General features: G+C 38.6%; 1 protein-coding gene and 1 long non-coding RNA gene across 7 annotated transcripts in view; both read left to right on the forward strand.

Annotated features, from left to right (window-relative positions):
• Window positions 1-18,696, forward strand: part of LOC119028631 (zeta-sarcoglycan) — a 325,032-nt gene that overhangs the window by 87,955 nt on the left and 218,381 nt on the right. The window lies entirely within an intron of this gene.
• On the forward strand, window positions 11,139-13,123 carry LOC119028670. Its single transcript, XR_005077780.1, has 3 exons — window positions 11,139-11,327; window positions 12,054-12,130; window positions 12,270-13,123. It is a non-coding gene; the product is annotated as an uncharacterized LOC119028670 (long non-coding RNA).

Raw genomic sequence — 18,696 nt, forward strand, 5'->3', positions numbered from 1 at the left:
TTGCTGAGTGGTTTAATATTCAGTTTCATCAGAGCAGGGCTTGTGTTCAGTGCATCTCTTTTAGTTCATGGAACTGGACAAAATGTCTTGCTGTCATATTAGGCTCAGAGCTGCAACAGTTAGACAATCAGATGATCAGTCGATCAAAAAAGACTTAAAAAAGACTGATGGTAGTTCTAGCTTCTTAAATGTTAGGATTTGCTGCCTTTCTTTGTCATATATGATAGTAAATAGGTCTTTGGGTTTGGTCTGCTGGTTAGACAAAGGAGGGAATTTGAATTCGCTCTGGTAAAATCAGGTGAGCACTTTTTAAAAAAGTATTTTGTAGATGAAAAAGTAAATAGATTGTGAAAATGATCTGCATCATTCCTTAATGCAAATAGTGATTAGTTGCAGCTCTACTTAAGCTTAACATTTCATAGATTTGATTAAGGATCTAGAACGGATAGAAATACACTTAAAACAACAATGGCACTCAGTAGAGTGCACACCTGAACCGAGGCCCAACAGTTGTGTTTAATTCAATGAAACCTAATCCCATATTAAGCTCAATAGCCCTGCATCACTCATAATTTAGAATCACCAGATCAAGCATCTCCATCAAAAGCCATGCATTATTCAATGAGATGATTTGGGGAGTAGACAAAAGATGCTCTTAAGTGTTTGCTTGGTCACAGATGATGAAGACAGAATATATTAATTCATTTACTGATTTATTCATTCAGTTATTCAATCATTCAATCATTTAGTAACTCAGTTAACCATACTATATCCTAGAGGCCAACCTGAGGTATAGCAATATCAACAGACACTGTGAATGTGTCAGTTCATTTTTGCCTGCCTACTCTTGTTTGTGCATTGTTGCCTGTTTCTGTGCTACTATGCCAGCATTTAGCTGTGCAGTCTATGTGTGAATCCCTGTATACAGTGTGTGTGTGCCGCATTTGGCTAAACAGACAATGCCCAGCATGGTGAGCTGTCCCAAATGAGAGAGTGAGCTGGCAACAGGGGCTAATGTTAGACACAGAGCGCCTGTGTTGCTCGCCTCAGTTGCTTCATGCTACGGCGCCAATAGGCCAACACACACTTGGGACATGGTGGGTTGTGGCGGGGGCGTTGGAGTAGGGCAGAGAGGGAAGCAGATAACAGCCTTCCCTGTTGCATTTCGCGGTCTAGACATCACAAATGGTTTGAACATGATTGAAGGCCTTATGTAGTGGTCTGCTTGGGTGTGTGTACAGTGTTTCCCATACATTGACGAGACTGTGGCAGCCCGCCATAGTCTAATTTGCCATGCCATAGTGTAATTATGGAATGTAAAAAAATATTTCCGCCTTTCCAATGCATATCAACGTTTCAGTCAGTCTCTTTTGTTTGCATTACTTTTAATGACTTCAGTACTGCTAATTCAGGGCTGTATTAGTAAAAAAATAATAATATGAAGCTGTTTTCGAACCTGGAGCAGTGTGCTTCACGACCTCGGAGGCTCGTCCACTCGCGCGCACACACACGGTGACAGATGGTGGGTCTGTGTGTTGCTCCGAAGCAGCCATGAATTAGTTAGAAAATGACAAAAATGTTGCCTATGACTGACTGTTATGGTGGGTTGAAAAGTGTCAGAAACATCTAGTTTGTTATTGTATATTCACAAAAAATCCGATTTCATGTAAAAACGTTGGCATCAATAAACCCAGTGTTAGAGAAAGGACATATTTTACCATCGTCTTCCACCGCTGTCCTTGACATTAACTAGCATGTTGGATATTTAGTTTGATAATTAGCTAGAGAATCCGACCCGTTTTCTGACAGTAACACAAATCTGCTATATATTGTTACCAACGCCCAACCTGCACCCGAAGGAAAATTAGACGGAAATTTGCAATTTTTAAAAATGAAAGTAAGCCAGCGTGGGGAATGGGAGTTCTGGGAGCGCGCAAGCATGCATGAATGAACTCATATGAAATATAAATGCTTATCATTTTGAAATGCAGGCATATTTTTGTAGTTTTATCTTCATACCTTCTTCACTGACTTTTAATTGAGCACTAATGTGACAAAAACATGTTTGTCTTTTCCTTCTCATATATGTAGTGTACATGTAGTAGGTTAGCTTCTGTAAATGTAAATTCATCGGTGTTTATGCACATGATTTATGGCAGAGTCAATAGAAGTGTTCTTTAAATTGTACCTATAGGATGGGTTCTGATTTAAAGGTAAACACCAAAACAGCCCCACCACAACACCAGACATTTGTAGCATACTTTATCAGGCCATCATTCTGTTATTATATTCCTCGCAGTAACAATGTGTTTACATAGGTGGGATGGTCCTACATGTTTAATTTTTAAATATGGGATTATTCTCTTCAGGTGGCATACTTACCTTGTTCCATCATCTAAATCAAGGAACAGATAAATCAATGATTAAATCTGAATCACTGAACATCAAAATCAAAGTAATAATCACCTAAATAAATGTAGATATCTCGAAGTGAACCACACAAGCAGCCAACTGACCAGTTTTTGTGATCCAAAATGGCATCTTGGACCCACCATAACACAGTAGTTTGTTTAATTTTTAAGGAGGCATACAACAGCTAAGATGCAGTATGCTGCAGTCTACTACAACTTTTTTTTTATATTTACCTCTATGTCAGAGTGAGGATGATTAAAAATATGATGGAAAAAGAAAAGAAAAAGTTGACATGTAAAATCAGTCACACCAGCTGCACAAGCTGAATACTGCGAAGGAGAGGATTTAGTTCATATATTATAGATGGAGACTGTTAAATAGAAAACACCAGGTTGGCCTGTATCACTGCCCACTGCAGAGGCAGACAGCAAACATGTATCTGCTGAGTAAATATTAGGCTGCTTGGACAGGCATGCAGTGGTTGTCATGGTAACTGACCCATATGGGATGTTTGAAGCTAGATGCCATATTTAGAGGTGCAAGCCAGACACTTTTGCCTGCTGTAGCAGGTGACTGAGTAATTGATGGTACCGATGAGTAACTCCTGGTTTTGTGTGTGTGTGTTCAATTATACATGCACCTGAGTTTGCTGACATCTTTGTATTTTGGTATCAGTTTAACGCAATGCACTTTTTTGGGTCTGAAGGACTGAAAATGAACCGTAGCTCTGCTGAAGCTCCCTTTCCCACCATCATGCTGTTAAGACAGTGCAGAAACTGGGCCAGGGCTACAGGGGCAGAACAGATGGACCGTCAAGGCTCTCACTCTCTTTTCCTGAAGTCGCTCTCCTTTATTAGCATTAATGTTGGATGAGTTCTAATGCCAAAGCAGGTAAATACTGTTAAAGTTGTAAAACTGAATAACCTGTGGGCTTATACAGCCGTAAACTGTGGTAAAGTGATGTTTTATGTCTCTGTTTACACATGTACAAACCCCCAATGCATACAATTAGCGTATCTGCTATAAAATGCAGCCTAAGATATAAGAAGGAGGCTAAAACTGCCAGACTACCAGAGAGATGGGAATGGGAGGGAAGGAACAGTAGAATTGTGAAGGTTGGAAACGAATTATCTGCTAACATTCGATTCTCCTTAGGGACCACTCAAAGACCAGCATGGGGAGCTGCGCGTGTGTTAGTGTTTGTGTGGGTCTTGGTCTGTAGTATCTGGAAGGGGCAGCTGAGGCAATTATAAGTTAAAAGTTCCTATTCAGGACTATTGTTTAAGATGAAGTCTGGGAGGAGAAAGAGAGATGAAGTTAGTATGCATTAAAGGATAAGGGTGGTGATCTTTATATTTATTTAATATTTAATATCTTTTAGTCAAAAAAATCACAACATGAATGCCTAAAACCAAACATGGATTATTCTAAAAATAATCTCCTGCATTTTTAAAGACTTAGCTTGTTTATCTGTCATTGCCAACCCTAACCTTGGAAAGAAACTCCTAAAGTGTAGTCAGCAGTTAAACTTGATTCAGATTGGTATGAGGAGAGGGTGTTTACAGAGATTTTTACTGTCATATTGACAATCTGGAGTTGTGAGTAGAGGACACAGTGTACCAGACGCAGTCAGCCATATTGACTATATAAAACCTGTTTATGAGCCCTGTAAACTTACCCGAAAATAACAGCGGGGGATGATGGTGGTTTCTGTCTGCATATGAATGGAGGTTAGGCTCTTTGTGTGTATGGGAAACAGAAGGTGGCTTTATTTGTTTGTATGTTTGCGCAGTTAGGTGCAGTTGTGTGTGTCGAAGATTATATCTTTGTTTATATATGTGTGTGTGGCTTTGCAAAACTTTAAAATTGAAAAGATTGTGTGCAGATGAGCATGAAGCAGTAGCAGTAAAGTTTGTACCCCTGCAACCACTTCTTTGCTTCCCTCACTTGCAGACAGCTGGGATGTAAGAGTAACAGAGTGATTGCAAGTAGCAGATTCAGTCAGGTTCATTCATGTTCTAGTGTGTGTATAAAAGTAAGATGTGAACATAATGCATGTTGTTCTTTTTAAATTATAAACAAAACAAATTATAAACATAACAATTGTGTTTTTTCTCCCACTTCTTACAAGTTGAAATTTGAGATTTGAGCCTGCTCTGTGCACACCATCACTCTACCAAAATTAGAGGACACATTTGTTGAAATCCACATTAGTAAAGATCTCTCCTATCGCTAAATTATCCCATCCACCTGACAGTTGCTGCGTGTCAGGATGCTGATTATACAGCATGATTAGTGTACAGGTGTGCTTAGCACTGGCCACAATAAAAGGCCACTCTACAAGGTGCAGGTTTATCACTGTGCCAGGCACAGTTGCATCTTTTGAAGGGGCATGCAATAGGTCTGCTGACTGCAGGAATATTCACCAGCGCCGTTGCCCGTTAATGGAATGTTGTTAAATCGTGATATGCCACACCTGTCAGGTGGATGGATTACTTTGGCAAAAGAGAAGCGCTTACTAACATATTTTAACAAATTTGTCCTCAAAATTTTGAAGAAATATGTTTTTGTGTGCACAAAGTCTAAGAGGTTTTATTTTAACTTGTGAATATTTGGAGTAAAAACAAAGGTGTTGCTTTTATATTTCTGTTGAGTTAAGAAAAACAGTTGCATAAACAGTGTGCCATAGATCTAAAGTGGCAAAGAAGTAGGTGAATAATAACCAATTTGTAGTTAGTATTAAACCCAGCTTATACAAAATCATAAAGTTAGGTTAAAGGTGCCAGCTGTATAAATCTGATGACACTGGCAAAGTAAGATTTTCTGAAATTATATTATTTATTTTCAAAATATTTTATTGAAGTTTTTTTGTGGAAGATGTCTGCACAGTTATGTCTTACTCCAAACTTACTGTGTCTCCTATGAAATATATTTAGCAGATTTGAACATCCTTGATGATGTTAGACCTTAATCAATATTGAGTTCAGAGGCTGGAGGGCAAAGGAGAAAGGTGTTCTTGTCAGTTGGGTGTTCTAGAGATTTATCACTTGTTAAATGTTGACAAGACATATTTCCTGTACCAGGACCATTAATTATTGATTTATTTATTAATTTGTTTAGGCATTCTTTCGTGGAGGACCAAATTTATGCTTCATCAGACAACATTTATCACTATGATTCACTACACTGAGTCGTGCAGCATTTAGGCAACTTATCTTTTTACAGAAGCAGCTTTTCAACAACATTTAAAAATGCATGTGCAAAGGTGTATGCCTGGCTTCTTCTCTTTTCATCAAGGTTTTTTGTGTATGGATGAGTGTATCTGCATCTGCAGTGTGTCAGTCTCTGACTGTGGGGCTGCATGTTTACCTAAAGCAGAAGTGGTAATCAGAGAATGCATATGTATGAGGGTTTGCGAATGCTGCTTTAAACGTTGCAGAGGCGTTACCAAGACACTGTGTGTCAGAGTTCTGAATGTTATGCCTCGCTACCTTATCACTGGCATGCCAATGTTGTGAAACAAGATTAAAATGTATGTGGTGCATCTGTGTGTGTGCTCTATTTTATTTCAATAGGTTAAACGCAGACGAGTGAATTTGTAGACCTACAGGCTGATCAGGAGAGAGTGAGAGTGAAAGAGACCGGGAGAGCAATATGTTGAGTGGAAAAACAGAAAGATAAGATGAGATTTTGCATCCATAGCTTAACATCTGTACTGTATTTGTGTGTGAATGAGGTGTGTGAAAACATGATTATCATTGTCAAGTTAATAATACCTCATCTTTCTCTGTTGAAATCTCTGTCTGGCTACAGGCAACATGGACAAGTTGGAATAAGTGAACATCACCCACATGTTCACATTTAAGCAGAAATTAAGTGAGAATCGTTGGTGGTTTCTATGATGAAAAGCTGAATCTTGTGGTTTGAATACACATTTTTTTTGCTGAGGAGGGTGGTTGATTCGTCTGGCTCACAGCTTGTTGGCTCAGTTGTTTCCTTCTTTGAATAAGATAGAGCTCAATCCCCTGGGAATGCATATATCACATGGAAGGATGAAAAATTCAGAGAAGTCAAAGGTACTGACATTCCAGGACAGATTGTGGTGATAAAACATAAAGTTTCTATTTTACTAGACAAAAGAAAAAGGACTCGCCATCAACTGTTTGATCTGACTGTGTTATTTTCAGGGTCTTTCAGGTTTCATTCCTTTTCTCTCTCAAAGGGCTTTTCTCTTTCCTTCTTTCTGCTGATCTAAATGTTTGAGGTAACAGTTTTCTGGAACATAGTGCTGAAGATGCTAAAAGTGAATCCTGGATGGGCTGGATCCTGGATGAGCCAAACTGGTTGAGCTGGAGAGAAGCTAAGGAACAACTTGTGCTTCAGGGGATTCCCAGAGGCCCTGCTAGGAGGCAACGCACTGTAGTTTCCATAGGTGCACATGGTTGGACTTAGATGGGAGAAGAGCTCACTCCAAGATCTATAATTACCTCTTTTCTTGAGTTCTATGTTGTTTGACATGGATGCAGCCACAGAAAAGACGGTGCTTCTCCTGAAAGAGCATCATATATACATATATTTAAGGAGGCCATGGAGATGAAGCATCAAAAGTTTAAAGAGTGCAACATCGATCTTCACAAATGGGGAATCCGGTGTTCTGTGGGTTATCCTGCTGTTCTGGAAATCCTCATGGAGAAGAAATGCTTTTTACTTCCTCCCTGTAACCGCACAGGATACGTATTACTGACTTGAAATCTTTCTCTATTCTTTCTTATTCTTTCTATTCATTCTCTTTTTGTAAACTAGTTTAAGGTAACACAAGGCCAGGAAGATGGAGATTCGCTGAACTTTGATAGGAAAAGTCTTGTGGAGGGGTTGTTGCTTGCCAAGAGGTCAGCTCAAAAACATTAGATGTGGTATATCTAGACCACCCTCACTGTTAATGATGTCTCTGAATTTGGCATGACATGGAAAGTCACGTTTTTGTTTCTTCATATTCTCGTAATACGGTGTTGTCATCTTGGTACATTGGCACTTGCAATATTCAAGGTTTATAAACTATTTAAAGATCCCTGCAGCAGATTGTTAATTATTTGTCCTGATATTCAGGGATTTCCTTTAATCCTGGGTAATATACAGTGCACCTCATATAGATGATTCATCTTTCTTTACTGAATTTGGAGTACAGACTGCAGGAAGTGGCAGATGTTGACAACTGCCCCATAGTCGCTAGTGGAGATTTTAATCAGGTGCCAGATGATGAATTAGACAGAAGCTGGCCTTCTTGTAATTCCAAGAGATCAGTCCATGTTAGTAATGATTTTTGCATTGACCTAGGTCTGATGTCATTCTCAAGTATGGAGACTACTGTTCAAGACTACATGATTTTTTCAGCTCAAGTTTTGAGTAGAATTTATGAGGTCCTTATATACAAACTTAAAGTTACTATTTCTGCATCAGTTGGGAATTAAATCTTTTCTATGTTGGCATGACTCAGTTTATGCTTAGGAATTGTCTAGATGGAGATCAAATTGTGGCCTTGCAAAAATAATTTCCCCCTGTGGTTAAGAGTATACATTGTTTATGATTTAAAATGCACATCAGTGCTTCTACAGTTCTCTCCTACATTGGTGTGGGAAGCAGTGAAAGCACATCAGACTAGACTGATGGACTAGAGATAAATTGGGCCATTATGGAATGTCACATAAGCCTAAAACTAAATGTAATGCTAACAAATTATATTAGATTATGATTTAGCCAACAGATAAAGAGGCACAACTTGATGAAGCACCCATATTTTCCTTAAGACTTAGATCATTTGCTTACAGACTTTTCCGCAGTCCGGAAGTGTATTTGATCAAAAACGGATTCCTTACACTGTGAAGCTGACTCTGACAAGAATCAATAATGTTGTACATTATTCAAAAGTGACAATTGCTCAATTGACCTGTCATTTCACCTGGTGTCAGATACAGCATTAGTGCTTCTGACCTTCTGTACTAAAAGACATCTTGGTCTCTAAATGAACACTTATATTTGTGTATTTTGCAGCTCCTCTGTAATATCTACTTTTCTCTGACAGCAAAATCACTTCTAAAAGGCACAATTCTTAACCTGTCGGCACCTGATTTAATCTCTAAACAAGGAGTGTTGTAACCATCACGTGGGACCTAGATGTGTCTCTTTGGTGTGTTAAAGTGCAATCTTGGGTGAAAAAAGTTTTTCTACAGTCTGTCAGCTGTTCATTTACTTAAGTGCAGTTAATACTCAACAGTGTTTCTATGGTTTGAGAATTTATGCCTTTGTTTGCAGCATTTACAGTGCATTTAAGAAATCAAGGGTTAGAGGTATTCTGCAGTGTGTATGTCACATAATTGATTGAATATACTTGATTGACTAGTTTTATATTGTTGTTGGTGTTTTTGTTCTGTAAGATGGCCTCTGTTTTGCTTTTGCTTTCTTAACGCTGATGTTTCATAATGCCTATTTTTTCTCTCTGTCTCAAGATTTTTGTAGTTTTGATCCTTTTTGCCTTAACCCTCTAATTTTTTGAAAATATCCATGACAATAGCATCAACACCATGAATATATTTTGGTTACAGAGTGCTTAGCGTTACAGTTGAGGAGGCTTCCAAGCAAACAACTGCAGTTTGAGACTGTGTTTTACCAAATGCAAGCCTGACACAACTGGATTTTGTTAAGGAGCTTGGGACAATGTCCAACCATAGTGTTTTAATTAGCCATATTTGTGGTGATGAAAACAGGTATTTTAAGCCAAAAATAATGTCTTCCTAGCACTAACCAAGTGATTTTTGTGTTTGAACCTAACAAGAGCTTTAGCACAGTGTTGTAACAAGATAACATTTAAAATTCATCCGAAAAGTAAAATTGCAACATGAAAAAAGTCAAGCCTTAACACTGTCAGTGCTTTGTTGAAACGTACATAGCCAACATTTAGAGTAGCAATTGGGATGTCTGGTGACCAAAGAGTCTCTGATATGGGGTAACTTTCCAACATAAAAGCAACTTCTTGATTGAGATATCCAGCGCTGAAGATTTCTTACTGCTCAAGTATCTGCAGCATTTTACTTCTGCCACAGTTTTAAAACATTTGCAGCAGCAAATCTGTTTGTTATTGTTCATGATGTGTAAAAACAGAAATTTTCTTCACACGTCTTTAGCCCATGGTGGAAACACTGACGAAAACAAGCTGACATGACCTTTTATTTTCTCGAATAATTGCTCCTGAGACGAATTAATGGTTATTTGACTAGTCACTTAAATCTTGCTACTTTCAGTAGTCTACACCAGAAACACTAGTTAGTCAGTCCTATTATTTTATGAGCCCATTAAGTTATGTATTGAAATAACTTTCACCATAATGTCTTTGTAGTCAAATAGTTTTGCTTTAAAAACAACAGGCATCCCTCCAGGCTTTAACAATGGCAGTTAACTGATCATGTAACATACACTATTGTTTTTTACAAAGTTTAATCTTATCAGTTAAACTGTGCTCAATTCTGACTGTGTTCTTAGTGTTTTGTTTTGTTTTTTCTTTTATTATTTTTCAAATTTGTGCATAAGCATCAGATGAATTAGTTGCAGGAGTATCCATACCTGGTCCTAAATGGTCTAGGTTGAAATGTGACTTATGATCACTCACGATGACTTGCACTGTAGTGCTAGTTGTGGACTTACTCTGCTGTTTTGATCTGCAACTCCTTTCAAATCAATTATTTTTTTTCTTGAGTCTTTAGAGAATAACCAATGAAAACAACATACCTCCTGTAATCTGGTAATAAACCTCCCATGACCACAAATTCAACCAGTATTTTGGTTATGTTAATGTTCTAATACTGTATTGTGTTACAGACCTCAGACATTAACACAAATTCCTTGACTCAAGTCAGATCAAGAGAATTTTACTTTATTTTCCTCTTTGGAAAAGTGCCCCTTGCTATGTCATATCATAGAAAGAAATAACAAAAACCAAATAAGTCACCATCACAAGGAATTTAATCTCATTCTACATTTGAACTGGAGCGCTTAAAACTTTCTCTTTTTTCAGCCTAGGGAATGGAATTGAGTAAATTAATCCTCTCCCGAGACCCGCACACTTTAAATCATGCTAATACCTTTGTCCCCAAGTGGGTACCCATCAGAAAAAAAAGCCTGTGCTCATTTTGGTTCTAATACACTGAGAAACTACATGCTGAATTTGATAACAGAGGGAGGCAGGCAGGCAATTTAAAATGTTTTGATGACGATGATGTTTTGAACTGCAGTGTGCTTTTGGAAATGAAAAAACCTCCAATCCAGCTTCTTATTTTGTCGTTCAGTGGTGTCAAAAAGCACATTATAAGGCACCTTTTTCAGGGGACAAAAACCAGTCTGATAGTCAACAGTGACTTCTTAATCGCTGGTTAGACAGCATTCCTTATTGATAAAGTCTCCCTTAAGTTGTTCCCCTGGGAATGACTTAAGATCCTCCTGCGTAAGCCATTATGGCTTCTTCAACAATTCAGATGTGTGGGTGCAGCACTGCTAATCAATAGCCAATAAAGCCAGATCAATGGAGCTTACAGAGCAATCTAGCACTCTAAAGGTCTTGTCCGTATCATTAATGTGAGAACTTTGGGTACCTATTTTTAGAACATGACTGCACATTAAAGCTTAAGAAGCTTTTGTTTTTTATTGGTAAGTTGGTCAGTTGGACCTGCAGACTGACTTCAGATAGTCAAAGTGCTGAATTCATATACTGACATTTGACTGTTTTAAACAGGAGCATGTTAGCTGTGCATTTCTGTTGCAATGTTCAGATGTTCAGTAATGACTGTGGTCAATATAGTTTATGAGCTCTTCAGGGACCTCGAGTGTTTGAGTGGATGCAGCCCACGGTGAACTGCTACCAACTACAAGTATGCAACTTGACAACGTTGACTATTTCTGATTATACTGTATTGATTATATTCAATGAGCATGGAGGTGTGATATCTACCTGGCGTGTGGTTAAGTAATGACTGTGGCAATTAAAGTCCACTGGTTAAAATCAATGACCCCTCATGGGGAAGGTCATAGTTCAGTGTTCCTATTACTGACCAGGGAATATTTAAAGAAGTAATGATGTTTAAATGTAGGGATGGGACCTACAGTTGCTAGATGCTTTAAGATATAAACATATCACTGTGATCATCAATGATCATTACAAAAAACAGCAATTTACTCTGATGACATTGCTCTTTTCTCCAGTAACATACAGTCAGCCATTTCTGAGGCATCTTCATAGCATTAGAACTAGAATTATTAGTAACAGTAACAGCATTAGAACAGTAAGGTTGTTTGCACCTCAAAGCCTTTTAGCTCATCAGCATGAAGGTTATATCTATCATTAAATTCTCCTTGTCTTCTCCTTTAAATTAAGGAACCATACCAATAGTTTTGCATGTGTCAACATTTTTTCCAAATCACAAATTTAATACTGTTGCAGGCATCAATTGGTTTCCATTTATTTCTGTTCAGTTTGAAGTCATCTCTTGCTTTATTGTTGCAGTCTGACAAAGTGAACATAAATCTGGATACATTTTTTATTGAAGTTACATTCTTCCCAGAATAGTACCTCTAACATGTTTTGTTATTGGGTCTAGGGAAGCCAGTAATAGGCAGCAGCATACCTGGAATGCCAGCAATAATCTGTTCTCCAACAAAAACATCACAGATTGAAGTGAGACAAAAACTAATGTAAAATAAAAACAAGTGTAATGTTCTGTTGTTAGTGGAGATATTTCCACAACCTGTGTTGCATTCTTTTGGCTTGTCTCATGAATGTATGTCTATTTGCTTTTATCTTTGGCTTTATTTAGGAGGCGTCTCATCGCATCAACATCTTGCACTCATGCAGCCATCTGCCATTTACAAACTGTAGCACTGCTTGTGCCTTGAGGAAAGCACTCTGTTCCTTCATTGTGTTGTAAAGCAATTAAGTTCTCCTGTCATTTCTGGTTCTCAAACAAATGTCATAGAATCAATCAAAGTACAGGTGATTTTCAAACAAGTTGTCGGATGAAAAGTGTTAGTCTCACAGTCTCACCAATGATAAATACAGAGAGGGTGAGGAAGGTTTTGGGTACTACTCTTCCATGCACCATATCAGACATTATGAGACCATTTACTGGCCTTCAATAAAATACTGTTCAGAAAGGGATGTTTCGGGCCAGTCAGAATAAACAGATTGGGTCAGACAGGTCAGACTCATTATTATCAAGGTCAGACAGTCTAATAGTTTAGAGAGAAGCAAATGGAAATTTTGATCATACAAGTATTGATGTATGTCACGTAGGGCTGGATGATTAATTAAATTTCATTTTGAATTACGATTTTCTTTTTCAACAATTATGTGAACAAGTTTATCATTACTGTGCCACCCTCTGTTTCGCAGTGATGCTGTCTTATTTCCTTGTGTTATAAATCTAATGTATACCTTACCGTTACAACATTTCCTTTCCCTTTTCTTCCATTTTTGATGCTTATTTATCCTTGCTGTTACAGCATTGTTTCTTGGACTAGAAACAGCACTATCTGTGCCAAATAAGATGACAGTATAACACATCATATGTTAAATACATCTATACATTTTGTTTAACATTATTGTAATATAATTATGATGTATGTATTCAAGGAAATCCACTGATAATAAAACAATTTTAATAAATGCAAAGTGCTCCCAAAGTCGGTGATTAATCGTTTTAAATACTCCTGATCTCAGTATTGACCAGAATAATCATGATTAAGATTTTTGCCGTATTTGAGCAGCCCTAATGTCAAGAGCCTGCCTGGATTCATGGTTTCTGTTGAGTCTCATAGAGAGACAGTGACAAACATATGATTGTTAGCACACAGTACACCCACACATGCACATGCAGAGACAGTGAGACACTGATTCACCCACCCACACATGCACACATACGCAGCATCATACAAAGGTTTGCCTGGAGTCTCCCAATGATAGCAGATGGTCTTTTTGGTCCACCATATCTCTCTCTCTCTCTCTCTCTCTCTCTCTCTCTCTCTCTCTCTCTCTCTCTATCTCTCTCTCTCTCTCTCTCACTATGGCTCTCTGTTGCTCACTCCACCAATCTCTTTCTTGTCTTTCTTTCTCTCCTGATTCCTCTCTTTGTCCATCTGTTGCTTTATTGCTCACTCTACCAATCTTTTTGCAGTCCTTTGCTTTTGTTCAGCCTCACACTTTATTGTCTCTGTCTCTCTTGTCTCCTTTACTCCTCCTCTTTTACTTCCTCTCTATCTTTTCCTAAAAATTTACTTGGCCCCCTTCCTTTCTCTGTCTTGCATATGATTTGCGCTTTTGGGGCTGTGTGTCTGTGTGTTTCCTGTGGGAGGTTACTTGAGTTGACAAGGCCACTAGCGGTGCCTTGCCATGCCACCTTGATGCTGTGCCAGTGTGTGTGCTTGTGTGCCCTCTAGACTAGGAAAAACATCAGAAGTGTGTGTGTTTGTCTGTGTCTATGTGTGTAAGTGTAGTGTGTGTGTGTGTAATCGGGTTGACAGGGCTGGCAGCAGGCCCTTGCCATCTTGTCTGTATGCCAGTGTGGTTCAGCCTTTTCCACTGGATTATTTTCAAGCTGCATTTGATAAATCTGAGCTTGATATGCGCGCTAGTTTATCAATCAATCAATCAATCAATCAATCAATCAATCAATCAATCAATCAATCAATCAATCAATCAATCAATCAATCAATCTGTCTATCTATCTGTCTGTCTGTCTTTCTGTCTGTAGGCACACCTCAGTTTACTTTACTATTGAGCAGTCATCTGCTTTGAGTGATTTCAGCACTCGTACAGTAGAAATGACCACAATTGCTCAAAATTCCTTAAAAAAAAAAAAAAAAGAAAAGAAAAAAGGCACAGCAGCAGAAACTATTGGAGATTATGTGTTAAATGCCGGAGCTGGTAATGTCAAACTGCATTTTCTCTGCTCTCACATTCTGTCTTGTCACGGTTTCCTAAAATATAGCACAGCCATCCAAAATGGCTCTGAGCTAAGAAGACGAAAAAAAAAATTCTCTGAGGCTTCCTCTTTTCCTCTGCTACTTTATTCCCCATCAGCCGTTCACCCTCTGCTTATTCTTCGTTCTCTTGCTTGTCTCCACTCTCTCCATCTATACCCCAGTTTCTCTTTTCACCCCATCATTGTCTCCTCCTTTCCCTCCCACCTGGCATCTTTCTCCTTTACTCTTTTCATCCCTCTGCCTCTGAATCATTAATGCGTGCCATGTCATGATCTGTGTGGATGTGAGCTGCGTTCAGAATGATTATTCCTTCTTACTGTGTTCACTTGATCTCCCACTTGCTGCTGCACTCAGGCAGCAAACTCCTGACTTCTAACACAGCTTATCATCAAATATTCACTAAAGCGCTGGAATTAACATAAAATGACATAAATGTGTAGATGTACTTGCATACACTTTTCTTGATGTGTCTCTTTACTAATTTATTGCTTAGTATCATTTCATGTGTATTTTGTTAGAGCTTATACAAAGACTTCACCACTTCAGTCGCCTAACAAGCCTGTCTGACAGTAACTACACCATAACTTCAATTTTTTTCTGTTTTTGTGAGCGTGTCTTTAAGCCTTGCCTCAAGTGAACCATTTTCAGATTTTACTGCAGCATATTATGCAACAGATAGCCCACATTCTCTGAACTGACTTTTTCAATAAGACAATCTCTCTCCTGTTCTCATTTCAATGCTCAGTCTTGGCCACAACAGTTGTACGTGCAGTATGATACTGATCCCAGATGCTATCTGGTGATCTATACAGTATGTGTGTTTTAGATACAACACTACTCTACGCTAATGCCTTTGCAAAGGATGAAAAAGGGCAGACTCTGGTTTATTTTGGCACTAATTTGAGGTAGCTCTGAATGGGACTTTAGATCAAGCAGACACAGAGTTCCTCCTAAACTTTATTTCCCTGTTAGTTCCCAATTAAGTGGTAATCTTGGACATACACAGATCAGCCACAGCATTAAAAGTCTAAAAGGTAAAATGAATAACTGATCATCTTGTGACAACGGAATGCTCTGCTAGCATTCATCTGGACATCTTTTGACACGACACACCATTGCAGACCAAGTAATATCATTGCAACTGCACTTCCCTTATGGCTTGATGAATATGATGTCTTCAAGTTGTCAATCAGGCCTCCAAATTCCCCTGATCTCAGTCTGATTGAGCATTTGGGGAACGTGGCAGAACAAGTCTAATCCATGGAGAAAGTGGGTCGGACTTGGCAGGCTGGCAGGTGGTGTCTGGCACCACAGCGTTGGTGGAACCTTTGAATTCTGTGTGCTGCCAGGTTGGATGAGAAACAGGAAAACTGCTCTTTAGGTGGTAGTATCGATAGTCATGATTATGACTCATAGCCAATCATTAACTCCAGCGAAGGATGTAACTGTTCTACGAGCATAATTTCAGAGTTGTATTTTCATGTTCTCTCTCAGATAAATTTGTAGACAACTGGGCAGTTTAAATAAGTGAAATTCAACTTCCTGTCTGTTTGGAAGTATTTTTAATAATTGAAAACAAACAGACTGAGTAACAAGATGTATCATTTAATCACACCTAAATAGCAAGTACAAGTCAGTACACTATATAGAAATAAACACTATACAAGTAATTCCTATGGAAAGGAGACATATGGCAACAGCAATGTTTCCCTTCTCCAATACCTGGAACTGCATGTTGTCTTATATATTATGTCTAATTATGTATTAGTTCCGGTGAAACTCTGAAAAAGGCAGGCAAAGTACCAATGAAACTATTATATAGAAAGGCAATTTCATATTGCACAGACATTGAATCACTGTTAAAAAATGTCTGCCACAGATATTAATCATACATTATGAACCTAAGCCTTCTGGCCTCGTTCTTGAAAGGATAGAATTATAACTGTTCGGTTGTTGCTTTAGTGTCTATAATCAAATCAGCTGTTGCACATGAGTTGCACACTAGAAGTTGTACAGTATGCATGAGTCAGTTTGAGCTGCAGTCTTATATAAGTGCGTATAACATCTAAGAACCCTGCACTGCTCTGCCAGAATGTGTGGCTGGGGAAGATGGAGGGAAGATGTTCACAAATAAGGAGAAAAATGGAAGAACATAAGAGACAAAGACAGGCTGGTTAATCAGTATGATGAAGAGGATGGGTTCAGACAGAAATGGGGAGTTATGAGGGAAGAAGTCCAAAGGGAGGATGTCTGCAGTATCCTGCTGGAATGTCATTTGACTGCAATAACAAACTGATCACCTGATAAGCAAGAGGACTGACCGGGTCATTTAGACACAGACATAACACATGTTCTTTTATTAGATAGCATTGAGTGGCTTCAGTGTTTCATTTGAACATTTCTACTTCAGATTGTATTTCTGGAGAATGCAATTATGTGGAATAACTCAGTCAAACCAGAACACAGACCCCAATGTTCAATCATTGGATCAGAAGCTTGTTTCAGACCTCTTGTTTGTTGAAGGGCAACATTACAATGTGCAGTCCCAGTGCACTAATGCCAAGACCCTCACGGAAAATGGTAGTACTCGTAGTTGCTGGCTAGGTATGTTTACATGTAAATACTTAGGGTACTTTATTAATTGCATAAAGGAATTTCTGGACTTCATGATGGTGAAAAGGGGACATAGCCAGCAGTGCAAGAGCAATGTTGACGGATCATCACACCATCCTCGACCCTTACGGCAGTATGTTGGGCTTCTCTTTTTCCTTGTGCTCAGAATGACTTGGCCTCAATGTGCATTGTTTTGCCATGCTCATAACAATAATGTAACTGTTGAATTTTTAAATCTGTATCAATGCCCAGAAATTCTAAGTGCTATGTCCGGGGCAACTGGACTTGTTTCAGTATCCTGAAGACCTTTCTACCCCTCATCCAAGAGGCTTCTTGAGTTCTTCAGAACTATAGCACTTAGAACTACAACGGCCTGGATGACTGAGAACCTTCATTAACACATCCCCAGAAACTTTCTAACACTGCTGCAGCTAGCATCGCCATGTTTCTTACTGCCAAGCTAGTTTGACCTAGCAACAGTAACTGAGGTGGGCAGGGCAGTTCAGGAGCACTGCATGTCTTTGCTCCCAAAAAGAAAGCAAAAGTTAGAAAAAAGTCTTTAATGGATCTGCTGATACAGTAGGTATCACTGTACAGACACACTGATTTTCCACTGTTCTACTGTTGCCAGGTTATTATTATTATTATTATTATTATTATTATTATTATTATTATTATTATTATTATTATTATTATTATTATTATCATTATTATTATTATTATTATTATTATTATTTATGAGACAGTTGGGGGTCCTGGGGTACTTGAACTCTAGAGGGGGGGGGGGCAGAATGCTGTTGGACAGCAGGAGGGATGATATGAAGAGGGGGAACACGTGGGACAAAAAAGAAAGAAATAAATGGTGTCACAACAAGCAGCAATCACTTGATAGAATGAATTGTCTTTGCTTTTATCAGTCGGCCGAAGGAGAATACTATTGATCACTTCAAATCACAAAGAACACCTTGTCCTCCTTTCATTATTAAGAATCCATTGTTTTTTTATTCATAGATTGATGGAGTGTCTGAGTCACTATATTCAAGAATCTTTAGACTAGATGTATTTCTTCAAGGTAAGAAAGTAATGTGCTTGTGTGACTGATACTTAATATGCTGCTGCATCGCCTTTAAGTTAGATGTTTAGTTTTCTAAATTAATGTGCTTAGTGTTTTCACAGCCCCTGTCAGTGTCTTTTACTGAAAAGTCAGCTGGATGTCAGCTTAATGTTTTTATGTTTTAAATGAATGGAGAAAAAAGGCTTGAACAGCAGCATTTGCTGCATACTAGGGTGCTATGAGCATGTGTGTGTGTGTGAATGTATATTTAAGATGAATATGTGTATCTCTCTGCCTTGCTTGCTGTCTGTCTGCCCAATTAAGTGCCTGTGTTCGTTTCCTACACGCCTTAATGCACACTTTGTTGTCAAACTTCCTATAATCCCTTTTAGACCGCATCTCATGACAGCAGCTGACCAGAAATTTTCTCTCCAGCTATTTATTTGATCCCCTCATCAAATTCCTTCTACACACCCTCCACCTCAACACACACACACACACACACACACACACACACACACACACACACACACACACACACACACACACACACACACACATACACACACACACACACACACACTCCTGTCTATCTC

This window comes from Acanthopagrus latus, chromosome 1 (assembly GCF_904848185.1).
Source record: "Acanthopagrus latus isolate v.2019 chromosome 1, fAcaLat1.1, whole genome shotgun sequence".
In the NCBI taxonomy this organism is placed as follows: domain Eukaryota; kingdom Metazoa; phylum Chordata; class Actinopteri; order Spariformes; family Sparidae; genus Acanthopagrus; species Acanthopagrus latus.